The sequence below is a fragment of the Akebia trifoliata genome, chromosome 9 (assembly GCF_017979445.1).
Source record: "Akebia trifoliata isolate Shusen 1 chromosome 9, ASM1797944v1, whole genome shotgun sequence".
Taxonomy (NCBI): domain Eukaryota; kingdom Viridiplantae; phylum Streptophyta; class Magnoliopsida; order Ranunculales; family Lardizabalaceae; genus Akebia; species Akebia trifoliata.
In genome coordinates, this window is record NC_141383.1 from 18,430,701 (window position 1) to 18,446,052 (window position 15,352).

At 37.6% G+C, this 15,352-nt stretch overlaps 1 long non-coding RNA gene, 1 other non-coding gene and 1 pseudogene across 4 annotated transcripts; all 3 read right to left on the reverse strand.

Moving 5' to 3' along the window:
* Positions 1 to 2,121: 2,121 nt before the first annotated feature.
* LOC147394486 (uncharacterized) lies at positions 2,122 to 6,024 on the reverse strand. 3 transcript variants are annotated; one of them, XR_015181874.1, is made up of 3 exons: positions 5,609 to 6,024; positions 2,411 to 2,586; positions 2,122 to 2,307 (listed from the first exon to the last, which is right to left on the reverse strand). It is a non-coding gene; the product is annotated as an uncharacterized LOC147394486 (long non-coding RNA). The 3 variants fall into 3 exon arrangements; XR_015181873.1 differs by having other exon boundaries at positions 5,605 to 6,024; XR_015181872.1 differs by having other exon boundaries at positions 5,720 to 6,022.
* LOC147394487 (small nucleolar RNA SNORD96 family) lies at positions 3,290 to 3,379 on the reverse strand. The gene has a single exon (XR_015181890.1). It is a non-coding gene; the product is annotated as a small nucleolar RNA SNORD96 family (small nucleolar RNA).
* A 2,104-nt stretch (positions 6,025 to 8,128) lies between the features above and the next one.
* LOC147394488 (homeobox-leucine zipper protein MERISTEM L1 pseudogene) lies at positions 8,129 to 13,569 on the reverse strand (annotated as a pseudogene).
* Positions 13,570 to 15,352: the final 1,783 nt, after the last annotated feature.

A 15,352-nucleotide genomic window follows, 5' to 3' on the forward strand; every position in this document is an offset into this window, starting at 1 on the left:
GGTTATCTTGGATTTTGCTCAGTTATCGCCGAGGGTTTTCTCGAAGTTATGCTCAGTTTATACTCAAATTATGCTAAAATTATACTCAGATTTTACCCAGTTTTCACAGTACACACACTTGCACATTTGCACTTTTTAGTCAGGGAGAATTCTTTAAAATTCAAGGATCTGACACCGTCAGTAAGAGTTTACGCTCAAGGACCTGACAACCTTTTGATTCGGGGAGAGCTTTACCCTCAAGGATCCGAAGACCCTGACGAATTGCTAAATCAGGCTGCAAAATGAACTGTCACAAGCTTTGGCATTCAGATATCGCACTATCTACCAAAATAGATTTGCTATCTAGTTTGCTTCAACCCTCTGCCAAAGAGGGGCATCTGTAGACACCCCATTTTTGTATCCGCCTGATTAATCAACTCGTCAATCCGATCGCAATGATTCCCAATGATGGATGTGTATTCAATTGCTTTATTTTGTTACCAGATGTGTTTCAGAAATCTGGATAAGGTATCTCGAACTGAAAAAACCTTAGAAACCATGCTACGCTAGGAAAATATGACCCCAGAAACATAGAAATCATCATCTTGCAAACCAAAAAGAAGCTTCACGATAAAAATCACTAAAAAATTATCAAATGATCAAAATACCCTAACCTCAAAATAACCCTAGAGCCTACATTACGCTTAGGAAAACTCTCTCAAACACATAAAATAATAAATCGAAACCAAATAAATTATTTCACCAATTTTAATAGAATTTGACAAAATTACGAAAATGCCCCTCATAAAGTTCACAATCATTTCACATAAAAATTTTCATAAATGACACAAACCAACATTCTCATTGAATTCCTTACGAAAAACCGATTCTAAAACATCCTAGAACATTAAAAACCGACTTGAAACGTGAAAAGTCCTCTCCGGGGGCAAAACGGTAATTTCACAATTTTCATAATTAAAAAATTCGAAATTAATAAATAAAATATTAAATAATTAAAGTGAAACATTGATGAAATTAATTTAAAATTTTGAACCTAAAAAATCGATCAATCGGACTTTCGGGTAAAATTGTTGAGGGTTCGTGGGATATTTCTTTAAGGACCCCTCCATTTGGGGGTCCAAAGAATTAAATAAATAATGGAAGGGGGTTCTCCAAAATTAAAAGTAAATCAAGCAAGACTGAAGTCAAGGTATTAAAGTCAATCAAGTGAGACTGAAGTCAAAATTAAAGTCAATTAAGCAAGACTAAAGTCAAGATATTAAAAGTCAATCAATTAAGACTAAAGTCAAAACATTAAAAGTCAATCAAATAAGACCAAAAGTCATAATAGAATTATAATTGATTAATAACTCTATCTAATAGACTTCTAACTTAAAACAATTCTACCTAAAACAATTCTAATTAAAACACAATTCTACCTAAAATAAGTCTAACTAAAACACAACTCTAATTAAAAGATCTCTAATTAAACACTAACTCTATCCAAATCAACCCCTAAAAACATCTATAAATAGAGGTGCTCACACCCTATTTTCGTATCAAATCATAAACCCTAAGAGAAGTAGGTCTAGAAGCTCCCCTAGTCCCCCATAAACCCTAGTTTTGGAGCCCCAACTCCTTACCTAACATCCCCCCTTCAATTTTAGTCTAGAAAACGCCTAAAAGCCCTCCAAAAATACCCCTAAATCCGTAACAAACTTGAAGAGTTCAGATTCAGAAACAAGGAGATACCTTGATCTAGGAGATCCGAAGTCAAATCCGGAGACAGAACAAAGCAAGGGAGCACGGTACAAGGAGCTCTTTTGTCAGATCTGAGGGAACCAAGTCCTTGCCATCGGAAAGGTGAATTTTTATTCTTATTTATTTTTATCTAGGTTTTAGCAATGTGATATTTGGGAAGTTAGTAGAGACCGGCTTTGGCCGGGCGGGGTTGGTGCCTAACACCTTCCAACCCCGTAACTTGATCCCCGAATTCAGATTTTTTTATGGTAGATTAGTTCTTTTTATCCATGTTAGAGTCAGTTTGGTTCCTAGACCATAATAACTAGGTGGCGACTCCCAAACCTCAAGGGTCAAAAGCGGATCCGCGCACCCCACGGATCAAGGGCGCTTTCACTGCTGCTGCTGCTTCTTCTTGGGAACGGGTCCAGGGACAGAAGCAGGACGTTTTATATCCGCCTTCTGCTTCTCCAACTGTCCAACATATTTCTTGAGGCCATCTCGTGGGTATTGTGATTCAAGATCTTGCTCTTCGATGCATTTGATTATGGTTCTTAATGAAGCAAGCTCCTTAGTCGTAGCCTCGTTCTGTTTGGCAAGTGTATAGCACAACGTATGCAATGAATGCCGACAATGAATTAATATGAATTCAAAATGATGCATCTAACACAAGGAATGTATCTGAACGTACCTGGGACTATACTGAATGATTTCCCTTACTGCAGATTTCAACCGCAACCTTATTGGATTGCTTCAAGTGGGCTTTTAAAAGGGGTACTGGGGGGAACTTGTCAACAAGATCAAATGCATAGGCAAACTTAACAGCCTCTAGTTGCTTCCCTTTATTATTTTGTTTTTCAGTAAGATCTGCAACATAACAGAGTGACAAGCACTCATCAAACTGCCCTGCCTCTAAAGGCTGGATGGGTTGAGAAGACAAAACCAATATGCAGCATTTGACAACTCAGTTTAAAAACTAATTAGATAGAACATCAACAAAAGATTTGACAAGTCACTACAATATTGTATAATGAAATTTAATTCCTTAAACACACCCCAAAAAATAAGTCAGACAACAATGTGCTCCAACCCATTTGGGAAATATAATTTGGGGCTGTAATACCAATTTGGATTACAAAGGACACCAAAAAAAACAATTAATGCCCAATGAGCATCTTAGTAGATATATTTTTGTAAGAGTATGTTACTATAGGAGGACTTTTAACTCAAACCTATGGTTATTACCACTCAATGATCTTATCTCTTGGACAGTCAAAAGAAGATAAGGGTGCAATACTGTTCAAGATGTTTAGGAGAACCACTAGGGAAAAAAAAAGGAGTAATGACATTGGGATACTAAAAAAGTGGAGCAATCACTTGCTTCGTAAGGAAGCAATCACAGACAAACATTTCAAAACTACAAGCGGCACATTAATATACCACAAAAAATTAAAGGGAAGCAAAGAAGGGTCATTTTTGAAAAAGTCATTCTATGTCTGATAAAAAAGAGAAATTTTTCTAACTAAAATAATACACTTTTTGTTTAGTGGAAAATTTAGAGTGCAACTATAGGCCTCAGAATTGCAGAATTGACAACAAGACATAATAGCCATTCAGTCCCGAAAGATGGTCTGAAAATTATTGATATCATCATAGGCCCTCCATGCAAAAAAAAAAAAAACACACAATAAGTGGAAAAAATGTTGCAGATAAGAACTACACAGCACAGGTTTAAAAAGCAAGTAATTTATCAAACAGGTCCAAGCTGTAGGGAAATTCATGCAAGAAAGACACTAGGAAGGAAAAAAAAATTCCCTCAAGAGGCATATATAATTATAATTATAAATAAAAAGGCTATTGGTACAACTGAAAATGTAAAAACAAAGTTACTCAACTAAAATGAAAACGAATACAAGGTTTACTGATAGGTTTTTTACAGGATTGCAGGTAATGGGTTTTGATAAGAAACCCAAAAACATCAGTACTATGTTTACTAAAATGTTCCCAATTTTTTACAACATTTTCCCAAAATTGTCTAAATTAACTTAACTGAATCCTGGTAGAATAATTGTCAAAATGGTCAAGAGCATGAGAAGTGAGATGACATAAAAACCTTCTTGGATTTTCCTCACAATGTAACATTCATTTACTCGAGAAGCCAAGATGACAACTAAAACAATATTTTGATAAGAAATTAAACCTCAAGTGAGCAGGGGACTGGAAATAGAAAACATATTAGAATTGGAAGAAATAGTTTGCAAAGAGAACAGGAACAGTGTAGAATGGATAGCAAGCTAGATGGAATGAGAAATAAACATTTCAAGGCCAAGGGTAGAAATATTGCAGAATATCTATTGTGCAATAAGAACCACAACTGACCAATTTTTGTGAGTCCTGTGCTAGAATAGTGGAATCTACTAATAAGAATTATATCTTCGGGAACTTGAAAGACATGCTTTATGAAATTAATTCATAAAAGGAGAATGATACACAAATTATGGAATTGAGTTTCAAACAAATGTTTGTCTCATGGCCAATCCCAAGAGGTAATGGCAACAACGCTGCTTCACAAGGCAATGGAATATGAGACCATACATATGGTGGTCTAGCTCCAACAAGGGGGGACCATCAACACAAATGATGTGTGTGTGTGCGCGTGTATAACTTAAAGAAAAGCACAAATATATAGTTATGAAAATTATTACAAAGGATATATATGATTTATATAAAAAAATTAGGCACATGTTTTGGGTCTCTCCTGTCTGGCATTCATCCAAATGGGACCATATTGCATTGAAAAATAAGAGAAGGTATTACTTTGATCCCATAAAAATATGCAAGTACTTGACGACCTGATTCTACAGTGTCCATTACTAATCTATTGTGTTGTCCGTTCATGTTTAGAGCCAATTTCCATAAACAAATCAGATTATGCACAAAAAAAATCTCTTTACCATTAATATTACTTTGATCCCATTGGCTAGTCATCCTTCTAGCTAAGATTGCTAACTCTATAAGCTTCTACCTCTTCTTGTTGATGAATTTCATATGCATATACTATTAAATTGTGAAAATAATAATTCTATTTATAATGGAAATAATCCAAGCAAGTCATGAACAAACCATACAGACTGACTTTGGCAGATGCTATGTTCGTTGAAAGTATTTTAATAGCAATGTAACCAAAAGTGTAAGCGATTGAGGTCCTTCAGGCATGGGCAAAGCTTCTGCAATGCCTAATCAATTATTTAGTAGATGGGGAGTCTATGTGCTTGGGGTAGCTTCTTGTCTTTTGTTTCTCCTTGTTCTTTAGGTCGATCATCTCGATTGCCTACTTGTACATTCTTCTCTTCAATTAATAAAATTTATACTTATCATATATATGTATATATATAGTACTAGATCGGAACTCTACTTTCAAAATGAAAATGTTCAGCAAAACAAGAAGGCACTTAATAACAAGATATGTGATTGTGATCATCATAGACTACATCTACTAAACAAGAATGACAAGCAAAGAAGATTAAATAATAATAATCTTGTAGTTTTTTTTTCATCTTTTGTTCTTTTTGAAATATAACAAAAGGTTACAATTGGAATTTAGACAAAACCAATATCACAAACAATCTTTAAAGATTTATCCACCTCCTTCTCATTCTAAATAGTATTGTCTACTTCTAGAGATCATCCAAATAAACTAAAAAGAAATACTTCAATGAACGAATTTTTACAACTAAGCAACAACTTAACAGATTCAACAAGAAAAAAGAAATTGTGAAAGATCTCAAAAACCTAAACACAAATAAACAAATCAATCCAAACTCATAAAAACCTAAATGTACGAAACAGAACGAATCAGAAATGAAATTGAAAAATGAAACTCACCAACCTTCCCACACTCAGATCTTCAACGTGTAGTCTCAAATTGTTGGATTGCACGATTAATGAAATGAAGACATGTGTGCTGGAGAGAGACAGAGAGAGAGAGAAAGAGAACTACCTGGAACGTTTGTGTTAGAGAAGATGGTGTCGAACCTCGCCTAATTTCGTAACTCTTTTGATGAGAATGAAAACTTGCTGAAGAGGAAAATGTGAGAGGAGATCGAAAATCTGAAACTTCAAATCAACAAGGAGAACATCGAAAGTTCGAAACTTCAAATTGCGAAAGAGGAAAATGGGAGAGAAGATCGAAAATCCCAAACCCTATGATCGTGAGAGAAAAAATCGAAAAAAAAAAAAAACAAACAATCAAGTAAATGGATTTTGTTGTTTGAGATCTGAGATTCTTAGGTTTTTTTTTAAAAGGAAGAAGATACAAATCAATTTTAAGTGATATAAATTATTACTATCACCTAATTTTTATTAACACCACACCAATTGGTGTAATATTAGTAAAAATTGGTATGATAAATAGTGGCACCCAAATTTTATTAACGCCACACCAATAAGTGTAACATTAGTAAAAGTTGGTGCGGCAATAGTGGCATCCAATTTTTATTAGCACCATACCAATTGATGTAACATTAGTAAAAGTTGGTGCGGCAATAGTAACTCTTTTACTTAATTAATGACGGATTAAATTAGTTGTTTATAATCGACCATTATAAACGTCATTAAGAACTAAACAACTGATGAAAACCGTCGTATATAAACGACGGCTTTAGTCCGTCGTTTTTTCCGCTATATTTAGTCGTTTTTTAGTGTTTGTGACGTAGTGGGAGTATAATATTTTTTTTTTATATGAGACTTGAGGAGGATTGGTGATGGTTGTTAGTAGTGAGAGTTGGAGAGAATTTTGTAGTGAAAGTTGGGGGCCCTTTTTGGAAAGAGGAGGGTATTTATAGATGTTGAGGAGTTATTTTAGGGGTATAATGGGGTGAAGTGAAGAAAAAGGATAGAATGGTCATGAGTTTGAGAGAGAAGTGGGTGTAATTTAGAGGAGATTGGAGGGTATTTAAGGAAGGGGGGTTAAATGGGTGAGTTTTGACCCAAATGGTTTGGATCCTACCCAACCCATTTGGGTGGAGTGTTTAGTGAGGTGAGTTTAAGATGGTGGTTGAGATTAAATGGTATTTGGTTTAAGAGAATGGAGGATTTAAAGAGGTGGTTGATGATATTTTGGGAGGGTGAGGAAGATGATGCCATGTGTTAAAGTGGGTGGAAATGAAGGGTTGGGATAGGTTGATGGGAGAGGTTGAGTGTTTGACTTGAGAGGATGGTGTAGGTTTAGGTTGTAGATGTGGGTTTTGTAGGGAATGATGATGGTAGATTAGGGGAGGTATAGGTTAGGGGTGTGGGTAGATGTGTTTGATTTGAGAGAAAAGGTGATGGGTTGATGTGTGGGTAGATGGGATTTAAAGCAAATTAATGGGGTAGGTAGTTGGGTGAGGGAGGTGAGATGGGGTGATGACATGTGTCATCTTTTGATGATAAAAGAGTGATTGGTTGATGTGGGTTGTGGTTTATGGATTAGGGTTGTGGGTTGGATAATGAATTGGATATGGTTAATGATTTGTGGGCTTTGTAGTGTTGGGCTTGGGTTTTAGAAATGGTTTTGGGTTTTAGGGATTGGTTGAGGCGGAGCGGTGGTAGTAGAGGAGGGGTAGGCATCCCAAGTCTCACATTTTTAATTTTTTAATTTTTTAATTTTTTAATTTTTTAGATTTTTGCAATCATTAATTTGATAAAAAAATGCCACGTGTTGGCGAATCGGACTTTTTAGGCCCGTTGGTGAAATTTTGCGTTTTTTGATTTTGGAGGCGGAGCGGTGAATATTGGGAAAGCGTAAGGTAGGCCGAGTCCTTTTGGTGGGCCTCCTAAACCATTGAGAGGTCTTAGGGCCTCGGTTTGGTAAAAATGTCACTTTTCAATGACTTGGGCCCTTAAAGCCCGTTGGCCCATTTATTTGGAAAATCGAAATTTTTGGGCCCTTTCGAGAAGTGGCCCGTTCAAATTGAGGTGTCTACAGCTGCCCTTCTTTGCAGGAATTGCGTGCAAAGAACTGCAAAGAATAGACTAAACCCCTATTTGTACGGGCCAGAAAAATTCTGTAAAAACACGATCTCGAATTATCGATTGTATTGAAGATTTTTGTGGAAAATGACTACTCAAGCACGGGGTCTGACAGAGTTTTGCCTTATTAATTCATTGATCTCGATGGTGCAGAGCTCGTGTGAGATCTTTGATTTGATGAAAATTTGATGATTTTTGAAATCCGACTATTTCTTCAATCGTGTTTTGACAAATCGGAGTTGAGTGCAACTCGAAAGGTTTTTGAAATTCTTTTGATTTTTTTGATTTTTTTTTTTTTTAATTAATTTATTTATTTATTTATTTATTTCCTCTTCATTGCCTTCTTTTGTTGATCTTGCTTTGTTTCTATCATAAGCTAACCCTATCAATTCATGCATTATCCCTTGATACCTTTGATCCTTTCAATGGTGCAAGCACTGAGGTTGTTAGCAGTCGCCCCAAATCCAAGAGAGAGTTTTGCAGTTGGAGCTGAGTCGACCAAGATCTGAAGGCGGAAGGACTACATAATCTGGGTCACCTCCATTTAGAACACATTTAGTGCAACAATATCAACAGGAGCATAAGCTGCGAATGAGCCTATTGCATCGGTGCTACTCTCTTGTAATATCAACATGTTGTTCTGACTGGAATTTGGAGTATTAACTCACAGTAGAGAAACATAGTTACCAGGATCTCTATCATTAGTAATATGTGCCATTTCTTGAACAGCACCGCCATTAAAAAGAATGTCCCACTCACTTTTAAAGTTCTCATCGCGAAGGAAATTGAAAACTCTCTTTGGTGGGACTGGAAGCCAGAAAGAAGTAGATGCACTTAGCACAATACCAGGAGGCCTGCCGGGATCATCCATGCTTTTTCCAATCATGGCCCTTACATCTTCAGCGCCACTTCCCGATAATGTTGTCCATGTGTGAGCAGTAGAAGCACTTACACCAGAACAAAAATTCATCACCCTTCTCTCAGCTAACTTCAACATACTCTTTCGCCCTTCTTGACTTGTGATCATACCAACATCTACAGCGGGCATGTTACTAGCCATAACACTTGCAAGGCGTTCACATTGTCGATCTAGGGTAGCAACCCAACGCTTTGCGCCAAACCCAAGGCTGGAGTTAACCAGTATTTTATATATACTATGAACTGCTTTATCATCCACTTCTACGTGTTCGACCCATATAACCTTGGAGTAACCATTCGACATTTCTTGGATTTAAACAACCTGATGGCCTTCTTCGACATCTCGATATCAGGCTAGGACGCAAATGATCCGAGGAAACATCGACCACCACCCAAATTCCCTTAGCATGTTGTTTACAATACCTTACAAAGAAACTCTCTCGAGTCGGAACAAGAGGTGAAGGGACTTGAAATTCTGCTGTCATCACTTGAAGAGCTCCATTATAGTTTTTTGATAGTCTGTTGATACGACCTCAAGAGTTGTTGCTTTTGAAACAATGTTAGAAAACACGGTGGACCACTGATTCACATCCATAAGGATCTCAACAAGGTTAATGTGATTCATGATAACAACGGTCGTTTCTCGAGAAGCTTCTGATTTCAATCCGAATGGTTTTGACCCAACTCCCCTCGGGAATGTTCACCTGTACTCATCTTCACTTAGAATCTCATAAGCATGATCAAGGCTATGCATCCATAAGGGTTTTCCTAGTTGGGTCATTCTTATAAACTCTTCCATTGCTACAACTGCGAGTTCGATGATCAATTGTTTATCTACCTCAGTAGGTTCGGAGAGTGATCTCAAGAGGAGCTTGCTTGGGGTCCCTGTTTCGATGCCTTCGCGTCTTGTCTAGTGAGTCGTAATGTTTTGGACGTTAGAAAAGTGATGATGAGTCATGCTGCCCGGATCCGTACTTTGGAGGGACGCCTTAACTCCTTTTTTCATGATGTTTGATCGACTGCGTTGTATTAACTCTTTTTGTATTTTCTTTTTATTACAAAATATTGAAAGATTAGATGCAAAGAAAATAGGTTTTGTAATTGCTTTGAAAACTTGAAGTTTGAATAAGTCCAAGAATCTTCATCATCGGTCAAAATAGTAGTTTTCTTTTTTTGAAATTTTATGAAATATCTTTATCAAATGAGTATGATAAATTCAGAGTTTGTAAAATCTTTGGTTGCGACGATCTTGATGTTTTTGCTAATCACAGAGAATATAAACGTCAATTGCTCTTTTGATTCCTTTAGAGTCATTCCCAGTGCCCTGGTATTTGAAAACTATTATCTGTTTGGGTCTCGGGATTTTGGAAAGATTTTTCCGTTCACAGTTTATACTCTTGCGGGCCAGGAGTTGTTGTTTTTTTTTTTTAAACCTTTATTGCCCCTGATGCCAATTACGGTTTTCATCAGACCCGGTTTCCACATTTTTACGCATCGACGTCCTTTTTGGGATTTTCATCGTGCCAGTGGCTTTGATCTTGCCATAGTCTGATTCTTTTACTCATAGCGCCCTTTCAGGTTTTCACTATGCCCTTTCAGACTATGCTTGTATTTTTCTAGATTTTTCCATTACAATTCTGCTCGGAGTTTCTGTGTCTTTGTGGCTTGGTGACTTAAGTTGAGCTGCGAGATCGGCGACTCTACTCTTGTAGTGGCACTCTTTCTTGAGTAATAGATCTAGATTCCCCTCTCGAGTTTTCCAACGAGTAACAAGGCTTTGAGGTTCGGACCAAGCTGCAAGATCATTGGTACTGCCACTGTCATTATTTTGCCCTAGAACATTTCCTGATCAAAAAGGACTTTAAGTAGGACGAAACGTTGGCTTAGGCTTATGGTAGTGGAAGGTTACAAAAAAAAAGTAAAGGTATAGTTTTGTCTAGAGTGGGTTAGACTTGGGATTTGTCTATTTTTACTTCGGAAAGGTAATCTATGTCTCCTCCCAGCGTCTCTCGAACTTTGTTTAGGCTGGAGATTTGGGTCGAGCTAAGATCAAGTGTTCGAGTTTTTGACTTTCTTGATTTTTGTGTATTTTTAGCCGTTCACAGTTTATCCTCATGCGGGCCAGGAGTACTTTTATGCTTTGATCTTTCTGATTTTCTTTTCTTTTGTCTTTTTTTTTTTTTTTTTTTTTGTATCATTTTATAGTTGTTGACTTGCCCCAGTCTTAGGTTAAGAAATGAACGTGATGGCTCAAAAGGGTTAACTAAGGTTGATTGTTGGTTTAGAATAGCAAAGATGGCCTTTCGTCGTCTCAGGATCAGTTTTAGGCGTAGTATTTCTTGACAGTGTCAGCATTGATTGGTTGCGGGAAGACTTGTCCGTCCATTTCTATGAGAATCAGAGCTCCTCCCGTCATTACCTTCTGCACGATGAATGGTCCCTCATAGTTTGGTCTGAACTTTCCTCTGGCGTCTTCTTGGATTGGTATAATCTTCTTTAAGACCAGGTCTCCTGGTGAGAAATCCCTAGGCATAACTTTCTTGTTATAGGCGCGAGCTATTCGTCGTTGATAGATCTGTCCATGGCAAATGGCTGCAAGGCGTTTCTCTTCAATTAGATTCAACTGATCGAACCGAGCTTGAATCCATTCAGTTTCATCTAACTCTGCTTCTTTTAAGATTCGGAGGGAGGGAATCTCAACCTCTACGGGCAAGACTGCTTCCATTCCGTAGACCAATGAATACGGAGTTGCCCCCGTCGAAGTTCTGAACGAAGTTCGGTAGGCGTGTAGTGCAAAGGGCAACATGTCGTGCCAATCTTTGTATGTAACTGACATCTTCTCGATTATTTTCTTGATGTTCTTGTTGGCTGCCTTGACTGCTCAATTCATCTTAGGTCTGTAGGGTACAGAGTTGTGATAGGTGATCTGGAAGTCTTCGCACATTTTGATCATATATTTGTTCTTGAAGTTCTTGGCATTGTCAGTTACCAATCCACTTGGAAGTCCATACCGGCAAATGATGTTGTTCTTGACAAACTTCATGACGTTGCTCTTAGTAACATTGGCGTATGATGCAGCTTCTACCCATTTTGTGAAGTAATCGATAGCAACAAGGATGAAATGATGCCTATTTGTAGCTTTTGGCGAGATCTGCCCAATGACGTCCATTCCCCAGAGTGAGAAGGGCCAAGGAGTAGTCATATTATGTAGTTCTGAAGGTGGGGCATTGATCTTATTGGCATATATTTGGCATAGATGGCATTTGCGGACATGCTGATAGCAGTCACTTTCCATTGTCGACCAATAGTATCCCATCCTCATGATCTTCTTAGCAAGCATATGACCATTCATGTGAGGTCCGCAGACTCCCCCATGTACAGTCTCAATTAGTCGTTTCGCTTCTGTTTCTGCCACACACTTAAGTAAGATCTCATGGTGCGACTTCGTGTACAGAATACCGTTGCTCAAGAAAAATTGTCTTGCTAGCCTCTGAATGGTCCTTCTATCATTTGGCGTTGCGTCTGAGGGGAGTGTTCGATCTTCAAGATATGCCTTGATGTCAGAATACCATGTCTTTTCTTCAGATTCTTCTACTTCAACGGGTAAGCAATAGGCTGGCTCATCTTGAATTCCAATCTCAATAGGGTCGATGATTAAGTCCTCCGAGATGTTGATCATAGAGGCCAGTGTAGCTAGTGCATCTGCAAACTGATTCTTATCTCTCGGCATGTACGTGAATGAAATCCTATCGAAGCGTGAGCTTAGTTCTTCCAGATACTCGTGGTAAGGGACCAGTTTTTGCTTTCGGGTCTTCCATTCTCCAATCGTCTGATAGACTACCAAGCTTGAATCTCCGAAAACATCGATTTCATCTACCTCGAGATCCAGTACTGCCTTCAACCCTGCTATGCATGCTTCGTATTCAACCTCATTGTTGGAACATTAAAATTTTAGTCTGATTGCGATTGGCACGTGGGATCCACCTGGCTTGATCAGAACTGCCCCTATTCCGTTTCCTTTCTGATTGGCTGCTCCGTCGAAGTACATTTTCCAGCCTGGTTCATCATTATCGTCTTCAACCTCAGTGATCAGTATGGCTTCGTCAGGAAAGTTCGTCTTTAATGGCTCGTAGTCAGGCAACGGGTGCTCGGCTAGGTGGTCGGCGATTGCTTGCCCTTTGATGGCTTTTTGAGTGACATAGGTGATGTCAAACTCAGATAACAATAGTTGTCATTTTGCAATGCGACCTGTTAATGCTGGTTTCTCGAAAAGATACTTCAGGGGGTCCATTCTAGCAATAAGCATAGTTGAGTAACTAAGCAGATAGTGGCGTAGTCGTTGAGATGCCCAGACTAATGCGCAGCAAGTCTTCTCAAGTGTTGAATATTTTGCTTCATACTCGGTAAATTTCTTGCTGAGATAGTAAATGGCTTATTCTTTCCGTCCTGATTCATCGTGTTGCCCTAGCACACACCCCATTGACGTTTCTTGTACCGAGATGTACATCAGCAAAGGTCGCCCTAGAGTAGGAGGGACTAGGACTGGTGGATTGAGCAGATATTGCTTAATCTTGTCGAACGCTTCCTGACAGTCCTTGTTCCATTTCTTTGGCGTGTCTTTCCTTAGTAGCTTGAAGACTGGCTCACAGATAGGCGTAAGCTGAGCAATGAAACGGCATATTTTGGGAGGGTGAGGGAGATGATGCCATGTGTTAAAGTGGGTGGAAATGAAGGGTTGGGATAGGTTGATGGGGGATGTAAATTAACAGAGATACATTGGCAACAAACTTGAACTACAGTCATAGAAGAAACAAATTTACACTATGAGAATCGAGAATCTTAATTCAATATGATGAGCACCTTTACATTTATGTGCCCTGTAAATGTTTGGAGAGGATTGTCAAGTACCCGTGTCACCATGCTTACATTGTAAATAAACAAAAGTTATAGTTAGAACACCAAGACAATACTCACTTTCCCAAAAGCCTTCTCAAATGTGGAAACCATTTCAAGCACAAATGTGCCACGCCTAGTCCCCAAATTGTAGGCCGTACACAACCTAAGATGAGCATTAAAACTCAATTACAACTAATACAGTCATATGTACATATACATGGAGGGTTTGTATGAATGTATCTATTGGGAAAAAGAGAAAGGAATCACCTATATTGTCTGTTGCAAATAGCAAACCAAAAATACAGCTCCCCTTCATCATCCAAAATTATATGGAACGGATTGTATTCAATCTCCCCATCTTTATAGATTATAGATCATTCTAGAAGCAAGCCATGTTAAAATAAAATATAAAAAGACTCAAGTATTCACATATCATAGTACTGAGTTTGAATGGTGATTGTGGGGCGATAGATCATAAGGTCAACAGACTCCTACAAGGCGTTTATAGAAACCAAATATGGAATTGATTCCCTTGCCAAAAAATGACTAATAATACTTTGAAACTATGGTTACCTGTAAGATGATTAATCGTCAATCAACAACTGTGCCTCATTTGCAAAGGAGGCATCTGAAATTTTCAACTAAAAGGCTTCCCACTCATTTGCACAAAGTCAAGGATATTGTTGGCCTGACAAATGTTCACAGCTGAGATACAACTCACTTGGCCAATCTCAAAATCTATCACTGATGAAATTGGATGTTGATGCTAAGTTTAAAGAGTATTTCCATATGTCACTTGTTTCTTCATTCAATGCCCAGGTTCAAATGAGCACCTAGAGCTTTTTCATAACTTGCACAATATGATAAATAAATATAGATTTTAGGAATATAAAAAATACTTGTACATCTAATAAAAACAGAATCACTTGTATATTCTTCTGACTTTTGTCTAATGTGGCATTTCATAAATGAATAGAAGACATGGTGTTAAAATCATCAAAAGATGGACAAAAAGAAACCATGACCTTCTATGTTTGGCTCAAATCAACATAACTACCAGTTGAAAAAAGTGTGAAAGATTTAAAGTGAAGCTTAACCATAATAACTGAACTACCTATATGACTAAATTGGATTAAAGAAGACTAACAAGGGAAGAAAAAATTATATATTTTTATCCCCAACAGTTCTTTTTATTCTCTTTTATCCATGAAACTAGGCAGATTATACACTTTGATGAAACCTATAACAAAAGTCCAATCGACAATCTACATGGCTATGATTTCTCAAGAATCTGACCATCTAATTCAACATTTGGAAACCAAATTCACAGAAGCAAAAAATAGAACCAAAACGATTGCTTTAGAAGATCAACAAACACCTGAAAACACTAAAAGATGTTCATTGTACGACAAAAATTAACCAAAAACGCAACTTTCCAGCTCATATACCTTTAAAACCTCAACAAAACAGAATAATCTTACAATTTCATATCCAAACCCTCATAATCCTCATAGAATCCACCATTAAAACATCAAAATAATACAAAATGACTCACTAAAAGAATCGAAGTTGAATCGTAAGACGCATTAGTAAACCAACAAATCATCATCGAATTTACAGTCGATTCCCTTCAAATCAAGATTTACAGTTGATCATACCTTGAATAGTGAGAACACCTTAGCAGAAACTCAGCTTCCAATCTAAGACGATGGATTGTGACAGAGATCAAAACCTTAGAGAGTTCAATCCGATTGCGTGAGAGAAACCGAAACCCTAGAGACTTCAAATCCGATTGCGATTGCGTCAG